This window comes from Bombus pascuorum, chromosome 6 (genome assembly GCF_905332965.1).
Source record: "Bombus pascuorum chromosome 6, iyBomPasc1.1, whole genome shotgun sequence".
NCBI lineage: Eukaryota > Metazoa > Arthropoda > Insecta > Hymenoptera > Apidae > Bombus > Bombus pascuorum.
The window spans coordinates 6421756-6443713 of record NC_083493.1 but is presented as its reverse complement, the minus strand read 5'-3'; positions in this window follow the sequence as shown (position 1 = coordinate 6443713).

Here is a 21958-nt window from a genome sequence, read left to right as displayed (position 1 = left end):
ATACGTACTAACGTGTAACGTTATATACTAGTACGTAATAACGTATAACGTTATATACTATTACGTACTAACGTATAACGTTATATACCATTACGTACTAACGTATAACGTTATATAATAATACGTAATAACGTATAACGTTATATGCTATTACGAACTAACGTATAACGTTATATACTAATACGTAATAACGTATAACGTTATATGTTAATACGTAATGACGTATAACGTTATATACCATTACGTACTAACGTATAACTTTATATAATAATACGTAATAACGTATAACATTATATGCTATTACGAACTAACGTATAACGTTATATACTATTACGTACTAACGTATAACGTTATATACTATTACGTACTAACGTATAACGTCATATACTATTACGTACTAACGTATAACGTCATATACTATTACGTACTAACGTATAACGTTATATACTATTACGTAATGACGTATAACGTTATATACGATTACGTAATGACGTGTAACGTTATATACTAATACGTACTAACGTATAACGTTATATACCATTACGTACTAACGTATAACGTTATATACTAATACGTAATAACGTATAACGTTATATGTTAATACGTGATGACGTATAACGTTATATACTATTACGTACCTACGTGTAACGTTATATGTTAATACGTACTAACGTATAACGTTATATACTATTACGTACTAACGTATAACGTTCTATAGCATTACGAAATGACGTATAACGTTATATACCATTACGTACTAACGTATAACGTTATATACTATTACGTACTAACGTATAACGATATATACTAATACGTAATAACGTATAACGTTATATGTTAATACGTAATGACGTATAACGTTATATACCATTACGTACTAACGTATAACGTTATATAATAATACGTAATAACGTATAACGTTATATGCTATTACGAACTAACGTATAACGTTATATACTAATACGTAATAACGTATGACGTTATATACTATTACGTACTAACGTGTAACGTTATATACTAATACGTAATAACGTATTTACGTTATATACTAATACGTAATAACGTATAACGTTATATGTTAATACGTACTAACGTATAACGTTATATACTATTACGTAATGACGTATAACGTTATATACTATTACGTACTGACGTATAACGTCATATACTATTACGTACTAACGTATAACGTCATATACTATTACGTTCTAACGTATAACGTTATATACCATTACGTACTAACGTATAACGTTATATAATAATACGTAATAACGTATAACGTTATATGCTATTACGAACTAACGTATAACGTTATATACTAATACGTAATAACGTATAACGTTATATGTTAATACGTAATGACGTATAACGTTATATACCATTACGTACTAACGTATAACTTTATATAATAATACGTAATAACGTATAACATTATATGCTATTACGAACTAACGTATAACGTTATATACTATTACGTACTGACGTATAACGTTATATACTATTACGTACTGACGTATAACGTCATATACTATTACGTACTAACGTATAACGTCATATACTATTACGTACTAACGTATAACGTTATATACTATTACGTAATGACGTATAACGTTATATACGATTACGTAATGACGTGTAACGTTATATACTAATACGTACTAACGTATAACGTTATATACCATTACGTACTAACGTATAACGTTATATACTAATACGTAATAACGTATAACGTTATATGTTAATACGTGATGACGTATAACGTTATATACTATTACGTACCTACGTGTAACGTTATATGTTAATACGTACTAACGTATAACGTTATATACTATTACGTACTAACGTATAACGTTCTATAGCATTACGAAATGACGTATAACGTTATATACCATTACGTACTAACGTATAACGTTATATACTATTACGTACTAACGTATAACGATATATACTAATACGTAATAACGTATAACGTTATATGTTAATACGTAATGACGTATAACGTTATATACCATTACGTACTAACGTATAACGTTATATAATAATACGTAATAACGTATAACGTTATATGCTATTACGAACTAACGTATAACGTTATATACTAATACGTAATAACGTATGACGTTATATACTATTACGTACTAACGTGTAACGTTATATACTAATACGTAATAACGTATTTACGTTATATACTAATACGTAATAACGTATAACGTTATATGTTAATACGTACTAACGTATAACGTTATATACTATTACGTAATGACGTATAACGTTATATACTATTACGTACTGACGTATAACGTCATATACTATTACGTACTAACGTATAACGTCATATACTATTACGTTCTAACGTATAACGTTATATACTATTACGTAATGACGTATAACGTTATATACGATTACGTAATGACGTGTAACGTTATATACTAATACGTAATAACGTGTAACGTTATATACTAATACGTAATAACGTATAACGTTATATAGTATTACGTAATAACGTATAACGTTATATACTATTACGTAATAACGTATAACGTTATATAGTATTACGTAATAACGTATAACGTTATATACTATTACGTACTAACGTATAACGTTATATACTAATACGTAATAACGTATAACGTTATATACTATTACGTAATGACGTATAACGTTATATACTATTACGTACTAACGTATAACGTTATATACTAATACGTAATAACGTATGACGTTATATACTATTACGTACTAACGTGTAACGTTATATACTAATACGTAATAACGTATTTACGTTATATACTAATACGTGATAACGTATAACGTTATATACTAATACGTACTAACGTATAACGTTATATACTAATACGTAATAACGTATAACGTTATATGTTAATACGTACTAACGTATAACGTTATATACTATTACGTAATAACGTATAACGTTCTATACTATTACGTACTAACGTATAACGTTATATACTATTACTTAATAACGTATAACGTTATATAATAATACGTAATAACGTATAACGTTATATGCTATTACGTACTAACGTATAACGTTATATACTATTACGTAATGACGTATAACGTTATATACTATTACGTACTAACGTGTAACGTTATATACTATTACGTACTAACATATAACGTTATATGCTAATACGTAATAACGTTATTAACTAATACGTACTAACGTATAACGTTATATACCATTACGTACTAACGTATAACGTTATATACTAATACGTAATGACTTATAACGTTATATGTTAATACGTGATGACGTATAACGTTATATACTATTACGTAATAACGTATAACGTTGTATACTAATACGTAATAAGGTATAACGTTATATACAAATACGTAATAACGTATAACGTTATATACTCTTACGTAATGACGTATAACGTTATATACCATTACGTACTAACGTATAACGTTATATAATAATACGTAATAACGTATAACGTTATATGCAATTCGAACTAACGTATAACGTTATATACTATTACGTAATGACGTATAACGTTATATACTATTACGTACTAACGTATAACGTTATATACTATTACGTAATGACGTATAACGTTATATACTATTACGTACTAACGTATAACGTTATATACCATTACGTACTAACGTATAACGTTATATACTAATACGTAATAACGTATAACGTTATATGTTAATACGTGATGACGTATAACGTTATATACTATTACGTACTAACGCGTAACGTTATATAGTATTACGTAATAACGTATAACGTTATATAGTATTACGTACTAACGTATAACGTTATATAGTATTACGTACTAACTTATAACGTTATATACTACTACGTAATAACGTATAACGTTATATACTATTACGTACTAACGTATAACGTTCTATACTATTACGTAATGATGTATAACGTTATATACAAATACGTACTAACGTGTAACGTTATATACTAATACGTAATAACGTATAACGTTATATGTTAATACGTACTAACGTATAACGTTATATACTATTACGTAATAACGTATAACGTTCTATACTATTACGTACTAACGTATAACGTTATATACTATTACTTAATAACGTATAACGTTATATAATAATACGTAATAACGTATAACGTTATATGCTATTACGAACTAACGTATAACGTTATATACTATTACGTAATGACGTATAACGTTATATAATATTACGTAATGACGTATAACGTTATATACTAATACGTAATAACGTATAACGTTATATAGTATTACGTAATAACGTATAACATTATATACTATTACGTACTAACGTGTAACGTTATATACTATTACGTACTAACATATAGCGTTATATGCTAATACGTAATAACGTTATTAACTAATACGTACTAACGTATAACGTTATATACCATTACGTACTAACGTATAACGTTATATACTAATACGTAATAACGTATAACGTTATATACTATTACGTAATAACGTATAACGTTATATAGTATTACGTAATAACGTATAACGTTATATACTATTACGTACTAACGTGTAACGTTATATACTATTACGTACTAACGTGTAACGTTATATACTAATACGTAATAACGTATTTACGTTATATACTAATACGTAATAACGTATAACGTTATATACTAATACGTAATAACGTATAACGTTATATACTATTACGTACTAACGTGTAACGTTATATACTATTACGTAATGACATATAACGTTATATACTAATACGTAATAACGAATAACGTTATATACTATTACGTACTAACGTGTAACGTTATATACTATTACGTACTAACGTGTAACGTTATATACTAATACGTAATAACGTATTTACGTTATATACTAATACGTAATAACGTATAACGTTATATACTATTACGTACTAACGTGTAACGTTATATACAATTACGTACTAACGTGTAACGTTATATACTAATACGTAATAACGTATAACGTTATATACTAATACGTAATAACGTATAACGTTATATACAAATAGGTAATAACAGATAACGTTATATACTCTTACGTAATGACGTATAACGTTATATACTATTACGTACGAACGTATAACGTTATATACTAATACGTAATAACGTATAACGTTATATGTTAATACATAATGACGTATAACGTCATATACTATTACGTACTAACGTGTAACGTCACATACTATTACGTACTAACGCATAACGTTATATAGTATTACGTAATAACGTATAACGTTATATACTAATACGTAATAACGTATAACGTTATATACAAATACGTAATAACGTATAACGTTATATACTCTTACGTAATGACGTATAACGTTATATACCATTACGTACTAACGTATAACGTTATATAATAATACGTAATAACGTATAACGTTATATGCAATTCGAACTAACGTATAACGTTATATACTATTACGTAATGACGTATAACGTTATATACTATTACGTACTAACGTATAACGTGATACACCATTACGTACTAACGTATAACGTTATATACTAATACGCAATAACGTATAACGTTATATGTTAATACGTGATGACGTATAACGTTATATACTATTACGTACTAACGTGTAACGTTATATAGTATTACGTAATAACGTATAACGTTATATAGTATTACGTACTAACGTATAACGTTATATAGTATTACGTACTAACTTATAACGTTATATACTACTACGTAATAACGTATAACGTTATATACTATTACGTACTAACGTATAACGTTCTATACTATTACGTAATGATGTATAACGTTATATACAAATACGTACTAACGTGTAACGTTATATACTAATACGTAATAACGTATAACGTTATATGTTAATACGTGATGACGTATAACGTTGTATACTATTATGTACTAACGTGTAACGTTATATAGTATTACGTAATAACGTATAACGTTATATAGTATTACGTACTAACGTATAACGTTATATAGTATTACGTACTAACTTATAACGTTATATACTACTACGTAATAACGTATAACGTTATATACTATTACGTACTAACGTATAACGTTCTATACTATTACGTAATGATGTATAACGTTATATACTAATACGTACTAACGTGTAACGTTATATACTAGTACGTAATAACGTATAACGTTATATACTATTACATACTAACGTATAACGTTATATACCATTACGTACTAACGTATAACGTTATATAATAATACGTAATAACGTATAACGTTATATGCTATTACGAACTAACGTATAACGTTATATACTAATACGTAATAACGTATAACGTTATATGTTAATACGTAATGACGTATAACGTTATATACCATTACGTACTAACGTATAACTTTATATAATAATACGTAATAACGTATAACATTATATGCTATTACGAACTAACGTATAACGTTATATACTATTACGTACTGACGTATAACGTTATATACTATTACGTACTGACGTATAACGTCATATACTATTACGTACTAACGTATAACGTCATATACTATTACGTACTAACGTATAACGTTATATACTATTACGTAATGACGTATAACGTTATATACGATTACGTAATGACGTGTAACGTTATATACTAATACGTACTAACGTATAACGTTATATACCATTACGTACTAACGTATAACGTTATATACTAATACGTAATAACGTATAACGTTATATGTTAATACGTGATGACGTATAACGTTATATACTATTACGTACTAACGTAGAACGTTATATAATAATACGTAATAACGTATAACGTTATATGCTATTACGAACTAACGTATAACGTTATATACTATTACGTAATGACGTATAACGTTATATACTATTACGTACTAACGTGTAACGTTATATACTATTACGTACTAACATATAACGTTATATGCTAATACGTAATAACGTTATTAACTAATACGTACTAACGTATAACGTTATATACCATTACGTACTAACGTATAACGTTATATACTAATACGTAATGACTTATAACGTTATATGTTAATACGTGATGACGTATAACGTTATATACTATTACGTAATAACGTATAACGTTGTATACTAATACGTAATAAGGTATAACGTTATATACAAATACGTAATAACGTATAACGTTATATACTCTTACGTAATGACGTATAACGTTATATACCATTACGTACTAACGTATAACGTTATATAATAATACGTAATAACGTATAACGTTATATGCAATTCGAACTAACGTATAACGTTATATACTATTACGTAATGACGTATAACGTTATATACTATTACGTACTAACGTATAACGTTATATACTATTACGTAATGACGTATAACGTTATATACTATTACGTACTAACGTATAACGTTATATACCATTACGTACTAACGTATAACGTTATATACTAATACGTAATAACGTATAACGTTATATGTTAATACGTGATGACGTATAACGTTATATACTATTTCGTACTAACGTGTAACGTTATATAGTATTACGTAATAACGTATAACGTTATATAGTATTACGTACTAACGTATAACGTTATATAGTATTACGTACTAACTTATAACGTTATATACTACTACGTAATAACGTATAACGTTATATACTATTACGTACTAACGTATAACGTTCTATACTATTACGTAATGATGTATAACGTTATATACAAATACGTACTAACGTGTAACGTTATATACTAATACGTAATAACGTATAACGTTATATGTTAATACGTACTAACGTTTAACGTTATATACTATTACGTAATAACGTATAACGTTCTATACTATTACGTACTAACGTATAACGTTATATACTATTACTTAATAACGTATAACGTTATATAATAATACGTAATAACGTATAACGTTATATGCTATTACGAACTAACGTATAACGTTATATACTAATACGTAATAACGTATAACGTTATATACTATTACGTACTAACGTGTAACGTTATATACTATTACGTAATGACATATAACGTTATATACTAATACGTAATAACGTATAACGTCATATACTATTACGTACTAACGTATAACGTCATATACTATTACGTACTAACGTATAACGTTATATACTATTACGTAATGACGTATAACGTTATATACGATTACGTAATGACGTGTAACGTTATATACTATTACGTACTAACGTGTAACGTTATATACTAATACGTAATAACGTATTTACGTTATATACTAATACGTAATAACGTATAACGTTATATACTAATACGTAATAACGTATAACGTTATATACTATTACGTACTAACGTGTAACGTTATATACTATTACGTACTAACATATAGCGTTATATGCTAATACGTAATAACGTTATTAACTAATACGTACTAACGTATAACGTTATATACCATTACGTACTAACGTATAACGTTATATACTAATACGTAATAACGTATAACGTTATATACTATTACGTAATAACGTATAACGTTATATAGTATTACGTAATAACGTATAACGTTATATACTATTACGTACTAACGTGTAACGTTATATACTATTACGTACTAACGTGTAACGTTATATACTAATACGTAATAACGTATTTACGTTATATACTAATACGTAATAACGTATAACGTTATATACTAATACGTAATAACGTATAACGTTATATACTATTACGTACTAACGTGTAACGTTATATACTATTACGTAATGACATATAACGTTATATACTAATACGTAATAACGTATAACGTTATATACTATTACGTACTAACGTGTAACGTTATATACTATTACGTACTAACGTGTAACGTTATATACTAATACGTAATAACGTATTTACGTTATATACTAATACGTAATAACGTATAACGTTATATACTATTACGTACTAACGTGTAACGTTATATACAATTACGTACTAACGTGTAACGTTATATACTAATACGTAATAACGTATAACGTTATATACTAATACGTAATAACGTATAACGTTATATACAAATACGTAATAACAGATAACGTTATATACTCTTACGTAATGACGTATAACGTTATATACTATTACGTACTAACGTATAACGTTATATACTAATACGTAATAACGTATAACGTTATATGTTAATACGTAATGACGTATAACGTCATATACTATTACGTACTAACGTGTAACGTCACATACTATTACGTACTAACGCATAACGTTATATAGTATTACGTAATAACGTATAACGTTATATACTAATACGTAATAACGTATAACGTTATATACAAATACGTAATAACGTATAACGTTATATACTCTTACGTAATGACGTATAACGTTATATACCATTACGTACTAACGTATAACGTTATATAATAATACGTAATAACGTATAACGTTATATGCAATTCGAACTAACGTATAACGTTATATACTATTACGTAATGACGTATAACGTTATATACTATTACGTACTAACGTATAACGTGATACACCATTACGTACTAACGTATAACGTTATATACTAATACGCAATAACGTATAACGTTATATGTTAATACGTGATGACGTATAACGTTATATACTATTACGTACTAACGTGTAACGTTATATAGTATTACGTAATAACGTATAACGTTATATAGTATTACGTACTAACGTATAACGTTATATAGTATTACGTACTAACTTATAACGTTATATACTACTACGTAATAACGTATAACGTTATATACTATTACGTACTAACGTATAACGTTCTATACTATTACGTAATGATGTATAACGTTATATACAAATACGTACTAACGTGTAACGTTATATACTAATACGTAATAACGTATAACGTTATATGTTAATACGTGATGACGTATAACGTTGTATACTATTATGTACTAACGTGTAACGTTATATAGTATTACGTAATAACGTATAACGTTATATAGTATTACGTACTAACGTATAACGTTATATAGTATTACGTACTAACTTATAACGTTATATACTACTACGTAATAACGTATAACGTTATATACTATTACGTACTAACGTATAACGTTCTATACTATTACGTAATGATGTATAACGTTATATACTAATACGTACTAACGTGTAACGTTATATACTAGTACGTAATAACGTATAACGTTATATACTATTACGTACTAACGTATAACGTTATATACCATTACGTACTAACGTATAACGTTATATAATAATACGTAATAACGTATAACGTTATATGCTATTACGAACTAACGTATAACGTTATATACTAATACGTAATAACGTATAACGTTATATGTTAATACGTAATGACGTATAACGTTATATACCATTACGTACTAACGTATAACTTTATATAATAATACGTAATAACGTATAACATTATATGCTATTACGAACTAACGTATAACGTTATATACTATTACGTACTGACGTATAACGTTATATACTATTACGTACTGACGTATAACGTCATATACTATTACGTACTAACGTATAACGTCATATACTATTACGTACTAACGTATAACGTTATATACTATTACGTAATGACGTATAACGTTATATACCATTACGTAATGACGTGTAACGTTATATACTAATACGTACTAACGTATAACGTTATATACCATTACGTACTAACGTATAACGTTATATACTAATACGTAATAACGTATAACGTTATATGTTAATACGTGATGACGTATAACGTTATATACTATTACGTACCTACGTGTAACGTTATATGTTAATACGTACTAACGTATAACGTTATATACTATTACGTACTAACGTATAACGTTCTATAGCATTACGAAATGACGTATAACGTTATATACCATTACGTACTAACGTATAACGTTATATACTATTACGTACTAACGTATAACGATATATACTAATACGTAATAACGTATAACGTTATATGTTAATACGTAATGACGTATAACGTTATATACCATTACGTACTAACGTATAACGTTATATAATAATACGTAATAACGTATAACGTTATATGCTATTACGAACTAACGTATAACGTTATATACTAATACGTAATAACGTATGACGTTATATACTATTACGTACTAACGTGTAACGTTATATACTAATACGTAATAACGTATTTACGTTATATACTAATACGTAATAACGTATAACGTTATATGTTAATACGTACTAACGTATAACGTTATATACCATTACGTACTAACGTATAACGTTATATACTAATACGTAATAACGTATAACGTTATATACTATTACGTAATAACGTATAACGTTATATAGTATTACGTAATAACGTATAACGTTATATACTATTACGTACTAACGTGTAACGTTATATACTATTACGTACTAACGTGTAACGTTATATACTAATACGTAATAACGTATTTACGTTATATACTAATACGTAATAACGTATTTACGTTATATACTAATACGTAATAACGTATAACGTTATATGTTAATACGTACTAACGTATAACGTTATATACTATTACGTACTGACGTATAACGTCATATACTATTACGTACTAACGTATAACGTCATATACTATTACGTTCTAACGTATAACGTTATATACTATTACGTAATGACGTATAACGTTATATACGATTACGTAATGACGTGTAACGTTATATACTAATACGTAATAACGTGTAACGTTATATACTAATACGTAATAACGTATAACGTTATATAGTATTACGTAATAACGTATAACGTTATATACTATTACGTAATAACGTATAACGTTATATACTATTACGTACTAACGTATAACGTTATATACTAATACGTAATAACGTATAACGTTATATACTATTACGTAATGACGTATAACGTTATATACTATTACGTACTAACGTATAACGTTATATACTAATACGTAATAACGTATGACGTTATATACTATTACGTACTAACGTGTAACGTTATATACTAATACGTAATAACGTATTTACGTTATATACTAATACGTAATAACGTACAACGTTATATACTACTACGTAATAACGTATAACGTTATATACTATTACGTACTAACGTATAACGTTCTATACTATTACGTAATGATGTATAACGTTATATACAAATACGTACTAACGTGTAACGTTATATACTAATACGTAATAACGTATAACGTTATATGTTAATACGTACTAACGTATAACGTTATATACTATTACGTAATAACGTATAACGTTCTATACTATTACGTACTAACGTATAACGTTATATACTATTACTTAATAACGTATAACGTTATATAATAATACGTAATAACGTATAACGTTATATGCTATTACGAACTAACGTATAACGTTATATACTATTACGTAATGACGTATAACGTTATATAATATTACGTAATGACGTATAACGTTATATACTAATACGTAATAACGTATAACGTTATATAGTATTACGTAATAACGTATAACATTATATACTATTACGTACTAACGTGTAACGTTATATACTATTACGTACTAACATATAGCGTTATATGCTAATACGTAATAACGTTATTAACTAATACGTACTAACGTATAACGTTATATACCATTATGTACTAACGTATAACGTTATATACTAATACGTAATAACGTATAACGTTATATGTTAATACGTGATGACGTATAACGTTATATACTATTACGTAATAACGTATAACGTTGTATACTAATACGTAATAACGTATAACGTTATATACTATTACGTACTAACGTATAACGTTATATACTATTACGTAATGACGTATAACGTTATATACTATTACGTACTAACGTATAACGTTATATACCATTACGTACTAACGTATAACGTTATATACTAATACGTAATAACGTATAACGTTATATGTTAATACGTGATGACGTATAACGTTATATACTATTACGTACTAACGTGTAACGTTATATAGTATTACGTAATAACGTATAACGTTATATAGTATTACGTACTAACGTATAACGTTATATAGTATTACGTACTAACTTATAACGTTATATACTACTACGTAATAACGTATAACGTTATATACTATTACGTACTAACGTATAACGTTCTATACTATTACGTAATGATGTATAACGTTATATACAAATACGTACTAACGTGTAACGTTATATACTAATACGTAATAACGTATAACGTTATATGTTAATACGTGATGACGTATAACGTTATATACTATTATGTACTAACGTGTAACGTTATATAGTATTACGTAATAACGTATAACGTTATATAGTATTACGTAATAACGTATAACGTTATATAGTATTACGTACTAACTTATAACGTTATATACTACTACGTAATAACGTATAACGTTATATACTATTACGTACTAACGTATAACGTTCTATACTATTACGTAATGATGTATAACGTTATATACTAATACGTACTAACGTGTAACGTTATATACTAATACGTAATAACGTATAACGTTATATACTATTACGTACTAACGTATAACGTTATATACCATTACGTACTAACATATAACGTTATATAATAATACGTAATAACGTATAACGTTATATGCTATTAGGAACTAACGTATAACGTTATATACTAATACGTAATAACGTATAACGTTATATGTTAATACGTAATGACGTATAACGTTATATACCATTACGTACTAACGTATAACGTTATATAATAATACGTAATAACGTATAACGTTATATGCTATTACGAACTAACGTATAACGTTATATACTATTACGTAATGACGTATAACGTTATATACTATTACGTACTGACGTATAACGTCATATACTATTACGTACTAACGTATAACGTCATATACTATTACGTAATAACGTATAACGTTATATACTATTACGTAATGACGTATAACGTTATATACGATTACGTAATGACGTGTAACGTTATATACTAATACGTACTAACGTATAACGTTATATACCATTACGTACTAACGTATAACGTTATATACTAATACGTAATAACGTATAACGTTATATGTTAATACGTGATGACGTATAACGTTATATAATATTACGTACTAACGTGTAACGTTATATGTTAATATGTACTAACGTATAACGTTATATACTATTACGTACTAACGTATAACGTTATACAGCATTACGAAATGACGTATAACGTCATATACCATTACGTACTAACGTATAACGTTATATACTATTACGTACTAACGTATAACGTTATATACTAATACGTAATAACGTATAACGTTATATGTTAATACGTAATGACGTATAACGTTATATACCATTATGTACTAACGTATAACGTTATATAATAAAACGTAATAACGTATAACGTTATATGCTATTACGAACTAACGTATAACGTTATATACTATTACGTAATGACGTATAACGTTATATACTATTACGTACTGACGTATAACGTCATATACTATTACGTACTAACGTATAACGTCATATACTATTACGTACTAACGTATAACGTTATATACTATTACGTAATGACGTATAACGTTATAAGCGATTACGTAATGACGTGTAACGTTATATACTAATACGTAATAACGTGTAACGTTATATACTAATACGTAATAACGTATAACGTTATATACTATTACGTAATAACGTATAACGTTATATAGTATTACGTAATAACGTATAACGTTATACACTATTACGTACTAACGTATAACGTTATATACTAATACGTAATAACGTATAACGTTATATACTATTACGTAATGACGTATAACGTTATATACTATTACGTACTAACGTATAACGTTATATACTAATACGTAATAACGTATGACGTTATATACTATTACGTACTAACGTGTAACGTTATATACTAATACGTAATAACGTATTTACGTTATATACTAATACGTAATAACGTATAACGTTATATACTAATACGTACTAACGTATAACGTTATATACTAATACGTAATAACGTATAACGTTATATGTTAATACGTACTAACGTATAACGTTATATACTATTACGTAATAACGTATAACGTTCTATACTATTACGTACTAACGTATAACGTTATATACTATTACTTAATAACGTATAACGTTATATAATAATACGTAATAACGTATAACGTTATATGCTATTACGAACTAACGTATAACGTTATATACTATTACGTAATGACGTATAACGTTATATACTATTACGTAATGACGTATAACGTTATATACTAATACGTAATAACGTATAACGTTATATAGTATTACGTAATAACGTATAACATTATATACTATTACGTACTAACGTGTAACGTTATATACTATTACGTACTAACATATAACGTTATATGCTAATACGTAATAACGTTATATACTAATACGTACTAACGTATAACGTTATATACCATTACGTACTAACGTATAACGTTATATACTAATACGTAATAACGTATAACGTTATATGTTAATACGTGATGACGTATAACGTTATATACTATTACGTACTAACGTGTAACGTTATATGTTAATACGTGATGACGTATAACGTTATATACTATTACGTACTAACGTGTAACGTTATATGTTAATACGTACTAACGTATAACGTTATATACTATTACGTACTAACGTATAACGTTATATAGCATTACGAAATGACGTATAACGTTATATACCATTACGTACTAACGTATAACGTTATATACTATTACGTACTAACGTATAACGTTATATACTAATACGTAATAACGTATAACGTTATATGTTAATACGTAATGACGTATAACGTTATATACTATTACGTAATGACGTATAACGTTATATACGATTACGTAATGACGTGTAACGTTATATACTAATACGTAATAACGTGTAACGTTATATACTAATACGTAATAACGTATAACGTTATATACTAATACGTAATAACGTGTAACGTTATATACTAATACGTAATAACGTATAACGTTATATAGTATTACGTAATAACGTATAACGTTATATACTATTACGTACTAACGTGTAACGTTATATACTAATACGTAATAACGTATAACGTTATATACTATTACGTAATGACGTATAACGTTATATACTATTACGTACTAACGTATAACGTTATATACTAATACGTAATAACGTATGACGTTATATACTATTACGTACTAACGTGTAACGTTATATACTAATACGTAATAACGTATTTACGTTATATACTAATACGTAATAACGTATAACGTTATATACTAATACGTACTAACGTATAACGTTATATACTAATACGTAATAACGTATAACGTTATATGTTAATACGTACTAACGTATAACGTTATATACTATTACGTAATAACGTATAACGTTCTATACTATTACGTACTAACGTATAACGTTATATACTATTACTTAATAACGTATAACGTTATATAATAATACGTAATAACGTGTAACGTTATATACTAATACGTAATAACGTATAACGTTATATAGTATTACGTAATAACGTATAACGTTATATACTATTACGTGCTGACGTATAACGTCATATACTATTACGTACTAACGTATAACGTTATATAGCATTACGAAATGCCGTATAACGTTATATACCATTACGTACTAACGTATAACGTTATATACTATTACGTACTAACGTATAACGTTATATACTAATACGTAATAACGTATAACGTTATATGTTAATACGTAATGACGTATAACGTTATATACCATTACGTACTAACGTATAACGTTATATAATAATACGTAATAACGTATAACGTTATATGCTATTACGAACTAACGTATAACGTTATATACTATTACGTAATGACGTATAACGTTATATACTATTACGTACTAACGTATAACGTCATATACTATTACGTACTAACGTATAACGTCATATACTATTACGTACTAACGTATAACGTTATATACTATTACGTAATGACGTATAACGTTATATACTATTACGTACTAACGTATAACGTTATATACTAATACGTAATAACGTATGACGTTATATACTATTACATACTAACGTGTAACGTTATATACTAATACGTAATAACGTATTTGCGTTATATACTAATACGTAATAACGTATAACGTTATATGTTAATACGTACTAACGTATAACGTTATATACTATTACGTAATAACGTATAACGTTCTATACTATTACGTACTAACGTATAACGTTATATACTATTACTTAATAACGTATAACGTTATATACTAATACGTAATAACGTATAACGTTATATACTAATACGTACTAACGTATAACGTTATATACTAATACGTAATAACGTATAACGTTATATGTTAATACGTACTAACGTAAAACGTTATATACTATTACGTAATAACGTATAACGTTCTATACTATTACGTACTAACGTATAACGTTATATACTATTACTTAATAACGTATAACGTTATATAATAATACGTAATAACGTGTAACGTTATATACTAATACGTAATAACGTATAACGTTATATAGTATTACGTAATAACGTATAACGTTATATACTATTACGTGCTGACGTATAACGTCATATACTATTACGTACTAACGTATAACGTTATATAGCATTACGAAATGCCGTATAACGTTATATACCATTACGTACTAACGTATAACGTTATATACTATTACGTACTAACGTATAACGTTATATACTAATACGTAATAACGTATAACGTTATATGTTAATACGTAATGACGTATAACGTTATATACCATTACGTACTAACGTATAACGTTATATAATAATACGTAATAACGTATAACGTTATATGCTATTACGAACTAACGTATAACGTTATATACTATTACGTAATGACGTATAACGTTATATACTATTACGTACTAACGTATAACGTCATATACTATTACGTACTAACGTATAACGTCATATACTATTACGTACTAACGTATAACGTTATATACTATTACGTAATGACGTATAACGTTATATACTATTACGTACTAACGTATAACGTTATATACTAATACGTAATAACGTATGACGTTATATACTATTACATACTAACGTGTAACGTTATATACTAATACGTAATAACGTATTTGCGTTATATACTAATACGTAATAACGTATAACGTTATATGTTAATACGTACTAACGTATAACGTTATATACTATTACGTAATAACGTATAACGTTCTATACTATTACGTACTAACGTATAACGTTATATACTATTACTTAATAACGTATAACGTTATATAATAATACGTAATAACGTATAACGTTATATGCTATTACGAACTAACGTATAACGTTATATACTATTACGTAATGACGTATAACGTTATATACTATTACGTAATGACGTATAACGTTATATGTTAATACGTACTAACGTATAACGTTATATACTATTACGTAATAACGTATAACGTTCTATACTATTATGTACTAACGTATAACGTTATATACTATTACTTAATAACGTATAACATTATATACTATTACGTACTAACGTACAACGTTATATACCATTACGTACTAACGTATAACGTTATATACTAATACGTAATAACGTATAACGTTATATGTTAATACGTGATGACGTATAACGTTATATACTATTACGTACTAACGTGTAACGTTATATGTTAATACGTACTAACGTATAACGTTATATACTATTACGTACTAACGTATAACGTTATATAGCATTACGAAATGACGTATAACGTTATATACCATTACGTACTAACGTATAACGTTATATACTATTACGTACTAACGTATAACGTTATATACTAATACGTAATAACGTATAACGTTATATGTTAATACGTAATGACGTATAACGTTATATACCATTACGTACTAACGTATAACGTTATATAATAATACGTAATAACGTATAACGTTATATGCTATTACGAACTAACGTATAACGTTATATACTATTACGTAATGACGTATAACGTTATATACTATTACGTACTGACGTATAACGTCATATACTATTACGTACTAACGTATAACGTCATATACTATTACGTACTAACGTATAACGTTATATACTATTACGTAATGACGTATAACGTTATATACGATTACGTAATGACGTGTAACGTTATATACTAATACGTAATAACGTGTAACGTTATATACTAATACGTAATAACGTATAACGTTATATAGTATTACGTAATAACGTATAACATTATATACTATTACGTACTAACGTGTAACGTTATATACTATTACGTACTAACATATAACGTTATATGCTAATACGTAATAACGTTATATACTAATACGTACTAACGTATAACGTTATATACCATTACGTTCTAACGTATAACGTTATATACTAATACGTAATAACGTATAACGTTATATGTTAATACGTGATGACGTATAACGTTATATACTATTACGTACTAACGTGTAACGTTATATGTTAATACGTACTAACGTATAACGTTATATACTAATACGTACTAACGTATAACGTTATATACTATTACTTAATAACGTATAACGTTATATAATAATACGTAATAACGTATAACGTTATATGCTATTACGAACTAACGTATAACGTTGTATACTATTACGTAATGACGTATAACGTTATATACTATTACGTAATGACGTATAACGTTATATACTAATACGTAATAACGTATAACGTTATATAGTATTACGTAATAACGTATAACATTATATACTATTACGTACTAACGTATAACATTATATACTATTACGTACTAACGTGTAACGTTATATACTATTACGTACTAACATATAACGTTATATGCTAATACGTAATAACGTTATATACTAATACGTACTAACGTATAACGTTATATACCATTACGTACTAACGTATAACGTTATATACTAATACGTAATAACGTATAACGTTATATGTTAATACGTGATGACGTATAACGTTATATACTATTACGTACTAACGTGTAACGTTATATGTTAATACGTACTAACGTATAACGTTATATACTATTACGTACTAACGTATAACGTTATATACTATTACGTACTAACGTATAACGTTATATACTAATACGTAATAACGTATAACGTTATATGTTAATACGTAATGACGTATAACGTTATATACCATTACGTACTAACGTATAACGTTATATAATAATACGTAATAACGTATAACGTTATATGCTATTACGAACTAACGTATAACGTTATATACTATTACGTAATGACGTATAACGTTATATACTATTACGTACTGACGTATAACGTCATATACTATTACGTACTAACGTATAACGTCATATACTATTACGTACTAACGTATAACGTTATATACTATTACGAAATGACGTATAACGTTATATACGATTACGTAATGACGTGTAACGTTATATACTAATACGTAATGACGTGTAACGTTATATACTAATACGTAATAACGTATAACGTTATATAGTATTACGTAATAACGTATAACGTTATATACTATTACGTAATAACGTATAACGTTATATAGTATTACGTAATAACGTATAACGTTATATACTATTACGTACTAACGTATAACGTTATATACTAATACGTAATAACGTATAACGTTATATACTATTACGTAATGACGTATAACGTTATATACTATTACGTACTAACGTATAACGTTATATACTAATACGTAATAACGTATGACGTTATATACTATTACGTACTAACGTGTAACGTTATATACTAATACGTAATAACGTATTTACGTTATATACTAATACGTAATAACGTATAACGTTATATACTAATACGTACTAACGTATAACGTTATATACTAATACGTAATAACGTATAACGTTATATGTTAATACGTACTAACGTATAACGTTATATACTATTACGTAATAACGTATAACGTTCTATACTATTACGTACTAACGTATAACGTTATATACTATTACTTAATAACGTATAACGTTATATAATAATACGTAATAACGTGTAACGTTATATACTAATACGTAATAACGTATAACGTTATATAGTATTACGTAATAACGTATAACGTTATATACTATTACGTACTGACGTATAACGTCATATACTATTACGTACTAACGTATAAAGTTATATAGCATTACGAAATGACGTATAACGTTATATACCATTACGTACTAACGTATAACGTTATATACTATTACGTACTAACGTATAACGTTATATACTAATACGTAATAACGTATAACGTTATATGTTAATACGTAATGACGTATAACGTTATATACCATTACGTACTAACGTATAACGTTATATAATAATACGTAATAACGTATAACGTTATATGCTATTACGAACTAACGTATAACGTTATATACTATTACGTAATGACGTATAACGTTATATACGATTACGTAATGACGTGTAACGTTATATACTAATACGTAATAACGTGTAACGTTATATACTAATACGTAATAACGTATAACGTTATATAGTATTACGTAATAACGTATAACGTTATATACTATTACGTAATAACGTATAACGTTATATAGTATTACGTAATAACGTATAACGTTAAATACTATTACGTACTAACGTATAACGTTATATACTAATACGTAATAACGTATAACGTTATATACTATTACGTAATGACGTATTACGTTATATACTATTACGTACTAACGTATAACGTTATATACTAATACGTAATAACGTATGACGTTATATACTATTACATACTAACGTGTAACGTTATATACTAATACGTAATAACGTATTTGCGTTATATACTAATACGTAATAACGTATAACGTTATATACTAATACGTACTAACGTATAACGTTATATACTAATACGTAATAACGTATAACGTTATATGTTAATACGTACTAACGTATAACGTTATATACTATTACGTAATAACGTATAACGTTATATGTTAATCCGTACTAACGTATAACGTTATATACTATTACGTAATAACGTATAACGTTCTATACTATTACGTACTA